This window comes from Equus caballus, chromosome 27, assembly GCF_041296265.1.
Source record: "Equus caballus isolate H_3958 breed thoroughbred chromosome 27, TB-T2T, whole genome shotgun sequence".
Taxonomy (NCBI): Eukaryota; Metazoa; Chordata; class Mammalia; order Perissodactyla; family Equidae; genus Equus; species Equus caballus.
In genome coordinates, this window is record NC_091710.1 from 22,747,459 (window position 1) to 22,762,469 (window position 15,011).

At 40.9% G+C, this 15,011-nt stretch overlaps 2 long non-coding RNA genes across 4 annotated transcripts in view; one reads left to right on the top strand and one right to left on the bottom strand.

Annotated features, from left to right (window-relative positions):
* The window catches only part of LOC138921041 (uncharacterized), a 33,325-nt gene extending 24,889 nt beyond the window's left edge, over window positions 1-8,436 (bottom strand). The window contains exon 1 of one of the 2 annotated variants that reach the window (XR_011433212.1): window positions 8,042-8,436. This is a non-coding gene — a long non-coding RNA (uncharacterized lncRNA). Of the gene's footprint in view, window positions 1-263; window positions 814-8,041 lie in introns of those variants that run through there. The other variant, XR_011433211.1, reaches the window with a different exon arrangement.
* On the top strand, window positions 713-11,685 carry LOC106782663 (uncharacterized). 2 transcript variants are annotated; one of them, XR_001379922.3, is made up of 3 exons: window positions 713-1,388; window positions 10,141-10,249; window positions 11,571-11,685. It is a non-coding gene; the product is annotated as an uncharacterized lncRNA (long non-coding RNA). The 2 variants fall into 2 exon arrangements; XR_011433210.1 differs by having other exon boundaries at window positions 800-1,388; window positions 10,141-10,277.
* Window positions 11,686-15,011: the final 3,326 nt, after the last annotated feature.

Here is a 15,011-nt window from a genome sequence, read left to right on the forward strand (position 1 = left end):
AGATGTGTTGAAGCTTTTTACCTGGTAGCAGCACCAAATGTTAATGCATCATTTCATGGCCAAGGCTTGTGTTCTCCAGGTATCAGACAAGGCACAGAGTTAGTCCTGGTGTTTTGAAAGTTACCTTATAACACTAGCAGTGTGAACCTCACTGTCTGACTCTCCGGATAGACTAAGAATTCTTTGAGGACATGTCTTGAGACTATTCTATATGTACAGAATATAGAGTATAGATATATACACACATATAGCTTATCCAGTACCTGGCATGTAAAAGGTGCTCCAAAAATGATCATTTGATGGTCCTGAAGTAAGTGCTCTGAAGATTGGGCATCTGAGCTATGTCTTTAGTTTGGAAGCATAAAATCTAGTTTCTACTGTTTGCATCCCTTTCTGAAACCACTTAATTATTTTACTATGCTATATATAAGAGTTTACATGCTGACAATGATCCAGCCTCTTAGCTGTGAGTAGCATCCACATCAGGCAGTTCTTTGCCAATGTTGCTGAGAATTTCAGTCTAGGATCTATTCCTCTGTGCTTGGAACAGTAAATCAAGCCTTCCTTTCCTCTTTGGACAGAGCAATCCAGATATATAGCTTTGTGACATCATTAGGGTTTCAGAGTCTGCACTAAAGAAGCACCAAACCCAGTCCTATTCTGCTTTCTCCACCAGGGAGGCCCTGTTGAAAGTTGGGGAGGATATTTCAGAGCCACACCCGTGGAATTCCTCCACTGCTGAGGCAATAAAGGGTGGTTTACGGTGATCCCTGTCTCCGGGTTAATCTCAGAGCTTGGAGGGCAGATGGAAAGTGCACTTTGTATGACTCCCTCCCTCACCACCAAGAAGCCCGGTGGTCACCACAAGGGTGGGGATGCAGAAGATGCTATATTAATGGTGATTTCTATTGAGAACAAAAAGGGACGTCGGCTTTCATTTTCTGCTCTTTTCTCTGTGTGAAGGGACTTCTTGCAATTGCTGTGGCCGTTGCCCCTGACTCCTAAATTAAAGACTTCTGAAGTAAATGAACAGTTTATGAAGTATGAATTAAAGATTAGAGCTAAATGGCCTGACTCACCGGTGAGCGGAGGGTGATTCACGGCAGGGGAATCTCTTCCCAAATCCGGTAATGTAGATTCGCCAGGCAGCACCAGCACTTTGGGATCCTGTGTCTCTGTTTCTGCTCCCAGCGTGGCACAGAAGCTCAACAATGAGACAGTGGGACAGGAGTAAAACTACTAAAAGCTGAGGCCAAAGGACCAAGTCCACTGTTAAGCCACTTAGGAGGGACTGAGGCAGGCTGGCTTACAGCATACTCCTCTCTCTTCCCATCAGACAACATGCACCAAGCTTTGGAAATTGCTTCTCCTACATTCAACTACATCAGGTAAGAACAATACAGAGGCCATTGCATTTGGAGCCAAAACATCTGGAGTGAGTTCGAGTTCCTTCCCTTACTGTGTCCTTGAGCCTGGGTAGGTCACCTATCTCCTTTGAGCTGCATTTTCTTTATTAGCCAAACTGGAATAATAAAACCACCCACCTAACCAGCCTGTGGAAAAACTAAGTGGAATAATATTTGTGGAAGCATTTCATAAATTATACACATGCTATTATCATTAGTTTTCACCCTGAATGCTTCTGTCTAAGCCAGTCCTGTATGCAAAGCTTTGCATGATGTAAATTTGAGTGAGATTTTACTGGCATAAAAGTGTGAGGGAAGGACTCACAAAATAATTTGCCCCAGGCTACAGATCCTATAGAGATAAGTAAACACCTGTTCCCTGGTAAGGCAGTTTGTTCCCCCTATACCAGAATCTCAAGTCGTGTTTATATTGCTGGCTCTACCTCAAAAAGGCTCTATCCACACACCCTCTGAGCTTATCATTTCTTCCTTCATTCAAAGAATATTTACCACGGAACAGGGAGACATGGAAGCAGAGGGGACATGGAGGTGACTTCCTGGAACTCAGAATTGAGTGGAGGAAGCAGTTATAGAACACATAATTATAGTTACTCCATGAGACAAATCCAGCAATAGAGGCAAGTCTAAGGTGTCAGGCAGGGTATAGGCTGGTGGGGCAGGGTAGGGGGCGGGGAGTAGTGGAGAAAGGGCCTCCTGGAAGCAATGCCTGAATTGAGTCTTTAGGGATTTGCAAGAACTTGCCAGGAAAAGACAGAAGGGGAAGGTGCTGAGGGAATTCCAGGCTCTCCCTACATGGAACAGATTGACTTAGCTAGCAATCATAAATTATGAGGAGTTAAGATAACATGATTTAAAATACCAATAGTCACTCAAATGTTCCGTGATATGTCTGCAAGGAGCAGATGGCTTGGTATAGTGAGGGCTTGTTCAGTGGGGCTGGTAGTTGTGGGGTGGGCGTTCCAAGGAAGGGGGAAGATGGGTTTCTCTGGTAAATTTCATTGTTAAAATATGATTAATTTGTCTATGATTTATCATTCTATTTATCATAAACGTTGCCTGTGTTTAACGCAAACAAGCGGAGTCTTGCCTAAATGACAGTGAACCAACCACAGCTTAGAATAATCCCCAACTGATATTACAAATAGAACTAATTCCCTGTGCATCCAGCACAGGATTGCCTCGTGCACACTTATTAGAGAATCATTGGATGTTAGAAAAGAGAGAGGCCTTAGAGAACATCTAGTCCAGCACATTCACTCCACAATCAAAGGCATTGAGTCTCAGTGAGGAGAGGCATCCTGCCTAAGATGGGCAGGCAGAGGGGAGTAAGACAATCCTTTAGCTACCCAATGTATAATTATTTTCAGAAGAATTTGGATTTGTATTAAACATTTTCCAGCTCTTTCTATTTTATCCATTAATTTTAGCATCATTAAGACCGTTAAGAAACACACTAAACCAATTTCAATTCAAGCCCCAGAAACAGTTTTCCCTCTGATAAAATCGTAGTTGGTCAGCAGTTGATTTGGGATTTTGCCACTTGGAGGAAACCATCCATCTCCCTTCCTGTGTCTTTTGGCCTAAGCTGTCTTGAAGTTTTTACTATGTCCTTCATTTAACAATAGTATTGTTTTCTTTCCTGACATTTGAATTTGTTTTCTATTTCTCTTGAAACTTAATGGTGCAAGAGAGTGATCAAAAAGAAATATTTCCCTTTATTATACATGGAAACACCTTTCTGCATGTTATTGGAGAGGGATGGGTACGTGGGCCACCAACACAAGTTAGGCATGTTACAGTTTATATTCAGATCATTATAAAGAAGGTAAGGTTTCCCCCTTCAAAAGCAAAACTCTCTTTCATTAAATGTGAGGTGAGCTATAGGTAATGGTTCACAGTCCCTTGATAACAAAGAGAAGAGGAAAACACCATAAGCCAGTGGTTCTCAAACATTAGCTTGTAATGCCATCACCTGGGAATGTGGTAGAAAAGCAAATTCTCAGTTTGAACCCAAAATCTGCTGAATCAGAAACTCTAGAAAGGAAACCATCAACGAAACTAAAAGGCAACCTACTGAATGGGAGTAGATATTTGCCAATCATACATCTACTAAGGGGTTAATATCCAGAATATGCAAAGAATTACAGAACTTAATATCAAAAAAAAAAAAAAAAACAATCCTATTAAAAATGGGCAGAGAACTTGAGTAGACATTTTTTTCAAAGAGGACACACAGATGGCCAAGAGACACAAGAAAAGATGCTCAGCATCACTAATTATTAGAGAAATGCGAATCAAAACCACAATGAGATATCACCTCACACCTGTCAGAATGGCTATTACCAAAAAGACACCAGATAACAAATGTTGGAGAGGATGCGGAGATAAAGGAACCCTCATACACTGTTGGAAGGAATGTAAATTGGTGCAGTCACTATGGAAAACAGTATGGAGTTTCCTCAAAAAAATAAAAAATAGAATTACCATATGATCCAGCAATTCCACTTCTGGGTATTTATCTGAAGAAAACTAAAACAATAATTCAGAGACATATGCACCCCTATGTCCACTGCAGCATTATTTACAATAGCCAAGATATGGAAACAACCTAAGAGTCCACTGATAGATGAACGGATAAAGAAAGTGTGATGTATGTATACACAAAGGAATTTTAGCCACAAAAAAGAATGGAATCTTGCCAGTTGTGACAATGTGGATGGACCTAGAGGGTACTGTGCTAAGTGAAATAAGTCAGACAGAGAAAGACAAATGCCATATGATTCCACTTATATGTGGAATCTAAAAAACAAAACAAATGGACAAACAAAACTAAACAGAAAGAAACTCACAGATATAGGAAACAAACTGGTGTTTACCAAAGAGGGGAGCAGGCAAAATAGGTAAAGGTGATTAAGAGGTACAAACTTCCTGGGGAAGGCCCAGTGGTGTAGTGGTTAAATCATGCGCTCTGCTTCAGTGGCCTGGGGTTTGCAGGTTCAGATCCTAGGTGCAGACCTAGCACTGCTCATCAAGCCATGCTGTGGCAGTGTCCCACATACAAAATAGACAAGGACCAGCACAGATGTTAGCTCAGAGACAATCTTCCTCACCAAATAAAAAAAGAGGTACAAATTTCTACTTATAAAATAAATAAGTCATGGGAATGTAATGTATAGCATGGTGACTAGAGTCAATAATATTGTATATTTGAAAGTCGCTAAGAAACTAGATCTTAAAAATTCTCATCACAAGAAAAATATGTAACTTTGTATGGTGACGGATGGTAACTTGACTTATTGTGGTGATCATTTTGCAATCTATATAAATCTATATAAATACCAAATGACTATGATGTACACCTGAAACTAACAGGATATTGTATGTCAATTATACTTCAATAAAAAAAGAAAGAAAGACACTATGGGAGTGGTCATTCAAATCTGTGTTTTACTAGGTTCCAGGCAATTCTGATGTAGGTTTCAAGTTTCAGATACAGTCTCCTGTAAACTTATGGAATGCAACCAATTTAAAGAATTTACTCCTGACTATGAGAAGAGGTAGAATTTCTTCCAGTCTGATTGCAGCTATTTTACACAGGAAGGACTTTTCTCATATCGGCGTGGCTGCAAGTTGAAGATAATATTACAAATTTTAGTGCAAGCTGACTGGCCTAAGACCAGGAGCGAGCTGTCTACACACTGCAATTTCATACTCTGCCCCACCAAACAGCCTCAGCTCCCTCTCCTCTCTCAGAATTTTACTGGCAATAGTTAATAACTATACTTAAGGCTTTAATCCTACTATTATTCAAATCCCTTAGGTAGGGTTAATACTTTCATCCTTTATCAATCTCTTCTACAATGGAGCGAGTTTTAGATTCCTTTTTAAGGGAACGTTTTGAGAAACATGCAGGGAATGGAGAAAATTGGACTATTTAAGCAAGGTATAACATAAATGGGTTTTGTTGCCTACTCTATATGCGTTCATCCTATTCTTATTTTTTTTTAAAGAACCTATTTTTTGTTGGGTGTGTGACTGTTCTGTTAAAGGACTACATTTGCCCATATCCGTTGTAACTGGGAAGGCTGTGAGACTAAAATACAGTCAATAGAAAGCCAAAGATATATAGGGCACTTCTTGGAAGTCTCTTCAAAAAAGAGAAAATTACCCTTCTTTGCCTTTTTCTTCCTATGACCTGGAAGGCAGATACAAAGGCTGGAGCTCCAGCGACCATCTTAAACCATGAGGTGGAAGAAATCCTTTGAGGATGTTAGCGCAGAGACAAAGAGCAACTTGAGTCATTAATGACTGTGGAGCCACCATTCCATGCCTGTATATTTTAAAATATGAGAAAGAAACTTCTATCCTTGGGATGTTTTTGTTTTTGATTATATAAAATACAACATTGTCCTGATAGAAGAGGTGTCACCAAGTTGGGGAGTTGGCAGCACAGAAGGGAGGTTAAAAGTGTGGAAGCTAAATTTTCCAGCCAGGCAGTAGGATAGCACATTCCTTCTTCCAGAAAATTAGCTTTCCCTTGCCAATATTCTTCACAGTCTTTAGCTCTGTAAATCCTTAGTTCCAGTTTTCTCAAATTCTATAGTATTTTCACTTCTCTCAAAGAGTATTGTTGTAAAGTCTAACAACACTGACATGTTTTTGTTTTGATTTAAAAACTAGATATTTTATATCATTTAGAATTTAGGAGTGGAATTGGAGAAGATCTTGTATAGTAAACATGACAGCAATCAGATAGTGTCAGAAAATATTTCCCTAAAAAGATGAGAAAGCAATACCACAGAAATTTCTCAGTTTTTCCAAAGGTCTTCCTCTGTGGTTCTTTTCACAGTTTGGCAGCACTTAAGCCTCCCTGACAGTAAAGATTCTCAGATAACACAGGTCACGGAAGGAGGATGAAGAATTCCTCTCCAGCTTAAGAAAAATAAACTTCGTTTTTAATTTTAATAAAGAATAATATAAAAAGAGGAATACATATTATCTACAATTCGACCAGCCGGAATATCCTTAGTAAAATTTACAAATAAAATCATAAATTTCCTCTTCCAGGTGAAGCCTGAGAGAGCAGAAATGAGTGGAACTCTTCCATGACTCTATGCCTTGGATTTAAGAAAGCAATCTTCCCTTCCACACTGTTCAACAGGGTGTCTAACAGTCCCTGGAAATTAATAATAGTGATAAAAATAGCAGCAAATAGATACATAGTGTTTGTTCTACCCAGACACTGGTCTAAATGCCTTAAAATATTAACTCATATAATCATCATATCCTATAATGCAAGTATCGTTATTACCTGAAAATGGACACACAGAGATGTTACAAATGTATCGAACGGAGGAACTGGATGCTTACCCAGGCAAGAGGCCTAGAAAGGAGGGATGATGTGAGTAGAAGCTGTGTGGGCTTCGTACTCTGTACTGAGATCACTAATCCCAAATTTATGTTTACTATGTGGCTAAGGGGGATTAGTAGTATATAGTTTGGATTTGTTGTTTTCATTAGTTTCATACTAAAATTTTTAATTCTCTTTTCAGTATCTTTATTAAACCTTGGAAATGAACAGACAAGGGAGATGATAAATAAGGACTCTTAAGGTTGTTTTCTTTTATGCTTTTTAAAAGAAGGTTGGACTTGGTTAGATTAGCTAGATATCACATTGCCTAGTCCATCTAGCATCTCAGCCCATCCATGCGCTCCCCTCCAGAGTTTGAATAGAATTTCAGTGATTACCGTAATAGGATATTTGTAGGTAAACTATTTTCCCTTGCAGACTACGTCACTGAGCTCTTACGATGGTAGGTATTGCACACATGTCACTCACGGCCACGTGCCATAGAGTAAGGATGTGTGTGGGGGGGATGAGGCAGGCAATGAGGACAGAAATACTTAGTCAGTGATGATATTTGTCTTTTCTTGTAGATAAAATCCCAAGTAATCTCTTTCTAAGCCCAAGGCAGTGATTTGGCTTCTCCTCTTTGTGCTATTTATGTGATCCTTCTTTTCAATGCTTACACATGTTACTCATCCCCTTTTCACAGTTTGGCAGCACTTAAGCCTCCCTGACAGTAAAGATTCTCAGATAACACAGGTCACGGAAGGAGGATGAAGAATTCCTCTCCAGCTTAAGAAAAATAAACTTCGTTTTTAATTTTAATAAAGAATAATATAAAAAGAGGAATACAAATTATCTACAATTCGACCAGCCGGAATATCCTTAGTAAAATTTACAAATAAAATAGGATTTGCTTTTGGCAAGGCCCTGGGTGCCAACATCTCGAGATTCCCCCTGTCCTACTTCGGAGAAAGAGAGACTTCAGAACCAACAGGCTTGCCACATCAGGCGGGAATCCATTCCTTGCTCGGAGCTTGGTGCTGAGTGTTGCAGGTCGCTATTGCCCTCTGGTGGTAACGGCCCACACTTACAAGCAAAGTTTAAACTTCTCAAGCCGCAGACAGACAGACAATCCCCCTCTCTGATGTTTGCCGGGCCCGGGGTAAAAAGTGCAAATGGACATCCACATACCATTCCTACACATAGTTAAAAGTTATAAATCAAGCTAGTAAATTATTAAATAAAAGATGTTCCATCATCCTACCTAGAAAAAGATAATTTCAGAATGACCTGGAAGCCCATACTCAAGTTAAGATGCTCTGACTCAGAATTCCACATCAGACACGAGACAGTCGGTCTCAGGTCTCGCCTCCCTCCTCGCAGCGCCGCTCTGCGCGTCCTTTCAGGGACTGCTCCGCCAGGCCCGTGGACACCCGGCCCCCAGCTACACTCCGGCCCCGTGTGCGCAGAGAGCCCGCCACACTCAGTGTGGGCATGTGGACACCAATGGCACAGTCAGGAGCAAGCCCAGGAGAGAGGGCTGCGCAGGTTCCAGAAGCAATCTTGAGACCGTTTGCGCAAGGAATTCTGGGGATCTAGGTACCCAGAACAAGATCTAGAAAACAGTGGTGGTGGAGGTGGTAGGGGCGCCTGGAGGGCAATTAGGGTGACCAGACAGGTTTGCCTAGATCTGTCCTGCTTTTGGCACTGAAAATTCCATGTCCTGGGAAACCTTTGATCACGATGTGAAAAGTTCCACTTTCTGATCTTGCATCAAAAGATTAAAGGAAAAGTACAAAATTCACATGACAGTTCCCAAATAGCAGCTGCAAGTGACAGTTTTTTGCATCACATAGATATGGTGTGGATTATCCATCTTCCATAGTCATTGTCGCCGGTTTTTCCCCTGACAGCTGACGTTGAAGCTGTGGTCTGTGGTTCACAGTGGTGTGGTTCACAGAGCCCGAGCTGCTCTGGGGAATCTGAGTAAAGCCTGCAGTTTCAGCACATTCCAATCCTAAGCGTGAACAGTCTGTCTGTGACTTGCTTGTGGACTAACGCTGTGCTTTTTATTGAGATAGTATGTCTGATTGAGTTTGATTTTTCACATTGTGATCATCATGACCATGTTTCCTGAACTCCCTTGAAAAGTTTAGACAATTAAAATGAGAACAATTACGTATTAGTAGTTGTTTAATTGGTCCTGCTGCTAATTACTAATTGCCATTGTTAACTAGCCAATCGTTTTGTTTAAATACTAGCATTTATGTAACAAAAAAGTAAGTAATGCTGAATATAATAATATAATTTCAATTCTAGATGCTTATTTTTCATATTTTAATGATAAATTAATAACACATGCATTATTACTCTTATTATTGCTGTTGTTGTTATTTTGTCTAGGATAGCTGTGTCCCTGATTGTTTCTCTAAACAGCTGGTCACTCTAAAGGCAAGCCCCACGCCCCTAGTACTCCTCACCTTGTGAGGAAGGATATGGCCTGTGAAGGGCCAGAGTGGGGTCTAAGGCCTTACTCCAAATGGTTCCCAACATACAGTGCAGGTCAAATCACTGAATGATCCCTTTAGGGAGGAAAAAAACTGTTTATGGATAATTAAAGGCAAATTCACAATAGATTTTGGTTTGAAATCTATACAGCCACAGAACCGTGTGGGCCGATAGATTTATGAGTTTACAAAGGAAATTACTTTGCCAAAAAAAAATCATTTATTTTTGATGATGCTTACATTCAGGAACTCAGTTTTTTAACGTTACTGTGAAGCAGATGCTAAACTGCAGAAATTAACTAGCGACTGCATTTCAGAAAGCAATGATATCCGACTTCTTTATCAAGTTTACTGTTAAGTGAACACAGAAAGAGAAGAGCGTTTCTTCCATTAGCAAAGCAGATAGGACATCTGTGCACAAGAAAACGCAGGACAAAATTCGGTGGGTGAGATTCATTGTTGTGGAAGGAATAATTGGCTTGTCGTACTGAAAGTTTCATATCCCAGATCTTAAATTGGATAAGATCTCACAGGTTTTAAGCATTTCTTTGTTGTAGTTGTTGCTTAGTTTTATTTTGATTTTAACTCTGGTTTGGAGACAACAAAAGATGAATTTCGGACTAACAGCAAGGGAAAGTGAGTTCAGTCTCTGAGCGTCCCTGTCCTGACCGGACCCTGTAAGTCCAGAGAGCTTTGCATCCCAGGTGGAGGGATCCCAGCCCCCTGCAGGCAGCCCCAGGGCCTGCGAGCCCCACAGAGCGGGCATCACTCTGTGATATATGTGATGTGTGTGATGTATGGCGTGTTAGCTGTGCAACTCACTGGCATTTCCTTTCTTTTTGTTGTTTGCTTTTAGAATCATTCCTGAGTCTTTACTGAAGTCTCCTAAAAATGCCAACTAATCCCAGCTGGACGTGGGCTTTTCCAGATGAAAAGGAATCAGCACTCCTTTGCCACCAGCAGTGGTAGGTGGTGGGGGCAGCCAAGGAGAAGGTCAGTCCTTGAAGGTCAAATCTGGAAGGCACAGGTTTAGGACTTCAAGGTCTTGTTCCCCCTTCCCAGGTGAAGACTTCCCCTACACTCTCAACCTCCGGCAGTGGGTTTGAACTTGTATTGAGAGAGACAGTGTGTCATTCCACGTGGATCACCCAGCATCAGGAGCTTTAGTTGTCAACTAAGAATGTCTTTTCTGCGTGGTGTTCCTTGCTTCTCCCTAGTGGCTTCTGTCCAGTCCACTGCTCATCCCTTCCTGGCATCTCTTAGGTGATAGTGGTACTCCGCACTAAGTTTGATCTCCTCTCCATCATTTCAAAGGAAGGTTCTTCATCTGTAATAGGGAGTGTGGGGAGAGTGTATTTCAGACACCATAACTGTCCTAATTCAAATTCTTCTCAAGGAGACTTGTGATGGCTAATTTTACATGTCACCTTGGCTGGGCCATGATGCCCTAATATTTGGTCAAACATTATTCTGGATGTTTCGGTGAGGCTGTTTTTTGGATGAGATTAACGTTTAAATTGGTGGACTTTGAGTAAAGCCAATTGCTCTCTATAATGTGGGCGGGTCTTATCCAGTCAGTTGAAGGCCTGAGTAGAAGAAAGACTGACTTCCCCTGAGAAAGGATCAGTTCTGCCAGAGTCGGCTGTTAGACTTGAACCATAGCATTGGCTCTACTCTAGGTCTCCAGCTGAATATATAGAGACATATATAGAGTTCCTAAGCCTACACTTTTGCCATTTCTTCAAGCTTGCAGTAGTATCTGCACATAATAATAAAAATAAAAATTATTTCTACCATTAGACAGTCATTTTTTCACTGATGTGGATATTTTTTATCCCTAGAAATCTTGAGAAAAATGTGTTCTTTTCTGTACTGGAAGCTTTACTTTCACCACTATACCAGAAAGCATGCGCCGCACAATGACATTTCAGTCAACGACAGACCACACATACGACAGTGGCCCCATACGATTAGTACCCTATAGCCTAGGTGCAGTAGGAGATATGCCATCTAGGTTTGTTTACATACACTCTATGATGTTTGCACATGACGAAATCACCTAACGACTCATTTCTCAGAACGTATCCCCATTGTTACGTGACATTTGACTATGTGTGTGTGTATAGAGAGTGTTCTGTTTCTCTGGAGAACCCTAGCTAATTCAAGGCTCTCATTAAGGAACTTCAAATAATTATAAGGTATTGAGGGAGGAATCTACAGGTGAGCACAAATTTGGTGAAACTTCAAATTGAACACGTAAGTGCTATGTACTGAATCTCTTTGTAGGACTCACCCTCTACAATAATTGAAGATGCAAGCTCCCTCAGATGAGAAGAAAACATCCATTTTCCTCCCCCTCCACTTAGTCCCTGGCAATAAAGCTGAGTAACCTGAAGGAAAACATTATTTGAAGGCAAGAATTTGTAGCTCTCCCCTCTATTCCACTCAATCTGGATGTTGATTTATTCTACAATTACTGAGAAACTGCTATGTGTTAGATGCTACAAATGGTTTTGATTATATCTGGATGAATTTAAAATATGATCCCGTGTCAACATCCTTCTTGGTCCTCATCAATACGAAACAAAACTTACAATGGCACAGCGTGGTGTGCCTCTCCTGGGGTCTGACTCTGGGCTGATTCGGCGGCCTGTCTGTTCTCAGTCACAGTTCTGCTTCTGACGCCCATATACATACACACGGGACCCACACGTGTGCACATAGCTCCCAGAGGATGGTTTCTGCAGCCCGTCTTGATTACACGTCCCTTGGGCCTCCTCTCCGTTCTCCTCGGAACTTACAGAATCGGGGAGTGCAAGCTGCCCATTCTTCTCACTGTTTCTTTTCCCCATGCTTGTTTTCTTACCCAGATCAAGAGGGTAGTCAGGGAACAGACAACACCGTTGTGTAATACCATTCACTCAGGGCCTGCTATCTAACAAATATAAATTGGCTTTACTTTTCACAAAAGCCCCGCAAGGTAGCTATTTACATGCATGATCACTAAGACTCAGAAGTATTAAGGGAGGTGAACAGCTTATATTGTCAGTAAACAGCACAGTGAGGATTCAAATCTGTGTCCAGTTTCCAAGCCTACACTTTTGTCATTTCTTCAAGCTTGCAGTAACATCATCATCATCATCATCATCATCAAATTATTTCTACCAGTAGTCAATTTTTTCACTGATAGTCATTTTTTTTCACCTACGAATCTTGAAAGAAATGTGTTCTCTTCTGTACCAGAAGCTTCCTTTCACCACTATATCATAAAGCTGAAAATTGAAACTCTCTGGCCCAAGAAATCAAACCTTGGCACGTGAATTAGCAGTTGGTTCATTGGCAAAGGAAATGCTTTTGTTTGCATTTAATTTATCCTTGTGTAATGACAGCAAAACATTCTGACAGCTTTGGAAGACAAAACTTTGTAAACTTCCTTTCCCACCCTGTTTAGCCTCTCTGGTTTTCCATTTATTCAACATTTATTGAAAACTGGCTCTGAGTCAGGCTCTGTGGTCTCTTTAAGTGAACTTGGATCTGTTGAAAGTATACCAATTAAGATGATTTTTCATTAATCCTGTCACTCTGAGGGACAGATCAGGGCTCCGTTTGGTGCAGGTCTAGAGGTAAAACCTAAACTGCCTGGCATCCTTTCTTAAGTTCTCTAATGTCCTTGTCATTACTCCTGCAAAGTGCCCACATTGTTTCAAGAAAAATCCAGATTCTGTCTCATCCTGCTTGCTTGTTTTAAGGTCATGTAGTCTCTTTTCTTTGCCAAGTTCAGGGCTGTAGCCAGCCAGTTTTAACCTCCCTTCTGGTTCTTAGGGACTAGACAAGGGGAGTTCAAGGCCATATGCATGATAATAAAAGCATAGGAACTACCATTTAGTTACTCACTCTGTATATTAGCTCCACACAGAAATGACAAAGTTCCTGCTTTTACAAAGTAAACTGTGACTCTGAAAGATTAAGTTTGTTATTATAAAATGTGACAAGGGTGGAATACAAACTCAAGTTTTTCAGCTCTTTAAGTTCACACTTTTGTCAGTTTCTTCTTTATAGTATCCCCAAATGATAACTAATAAATGGCAATTTTATTGCTATGCAGATTCTGTGAATCCAAGAAGCTTGAGGAAAACAGTGTTCTCTCTTGAACCTGTATCTACTCCGTGTTCTGAGCCCCACTTCACAACCAAATACACTTTTATGGTTTTCTTCCTCCAGTCCAAGCACTATCCCTTTGGTAACTTATACCCACCCTCAGACCAATCTGATTATCTTGATTTTATGAGAAATAGGAAGCTGAGGATTAGTGATTTACCAATCTGATTATCTTGATTTTATAAGAAATAGGAAGCTGAGGATTAGTGATTTTTCTGAAATTGATCAAAACTGCACTGTTAAAAAAATGGAGAAGTCAGAATTCAAACACAGAATTCAAACATATTTTGAAGGTCACATTCTTTCTACCTGAGAATGATCTTGAGAAGGGTTTTGAATCATTGACCAATGTGCTTGTGTCCTGTTCTGTCACCTAGTCCACTTCCGTGCACTGTGGCATACACCCAGCCCAGTAGGTAAGACAGTCTGGGTTTACTGATACCAAGACAGGACAGTTAGAAAAGAAAATCAAAGAGAAAAAAAAAAAATCCATGCTCATTTTCTGAGTTTCATAATAGACTTTTCAAGCACAAGACAAGGACAGCATGGGGAGAGAAAAGGCTTTTTGAATTATGAGAGCTTCAGTCTTTCGAGCTTTGAGACTGTGACCTAAAGAGTAGGCAGAGGGGACACCGTGACACCAGGGTTTTCCCTTGGCCCACCCAGACTAGAAGCTCTCAGCCCTGTCATGCCCCACCTTCCTTCTTTTCTTTGCCAGCCCAAGCCCTTGGAGGATATGGGGCAATAGGAGCCCTCCTGGTACCCCAAATGGAATATACTGGTTCATGACTACTTATCAAAGGCCCTGAGAGTGGACAAGACTCCAGTAATCCCCTCCCCCCATGGCATTGGAGAGTGGAGATAGTTGCTGTGGGGCCGGGCAGCTGCTCTGAGCCTGTCTCGTAGGCTCCCAGAGCTCCTGGAGGATGTGGGAAGTAGTCAATGTTTTTCCAAGAGGCATGATAGGACCTTGGGGTTGGAGCAATCTGAAAGCCCTCTTAGACAGGATGAGACATGCCACAGGCTCCATTTGCTCAGTACCCACCTGGGGACAGGACTGCTCAGCAGAAGCTAACTTGCCCCATGATCAGGTACCTCTCCTTGAGGCCGTGATACTAGATCAGCCTTCTGGAATTTAGATACTACCCAGGCAAATGTGTGTGTGTGCATAGTGGGGGGCAATCCTAAATCAATGGAGCTTATCCTAAATTGGCAAGATTAAAGTTTTCTAGCTTCCTAGTGTCATGACGAATGAGACCTTGAGAAAGAAACTAAGTCAATAAAAATTTACACTTATTTGTACACTAAACATGTGGATTTACGATTTATGTCCATTTTTTTCATTTACTTCCAAAGGGTTAATTAATTCATTTTACAAACACAGACTTTCAATGTAAGGAGAAAGAATCATTCTTCTAAAAATAAAGAAGGAAACTAAAATAGAATTTACAAATGTATAAACCATGTGGAAAAGTCTCATCTGCTCCCATATCGTTAACTATTCATTTTCATACTGGTGATTTCCAAGTCTTATTGTCAGCCTCTCCTTTCCTCCACATCTCCACTGGA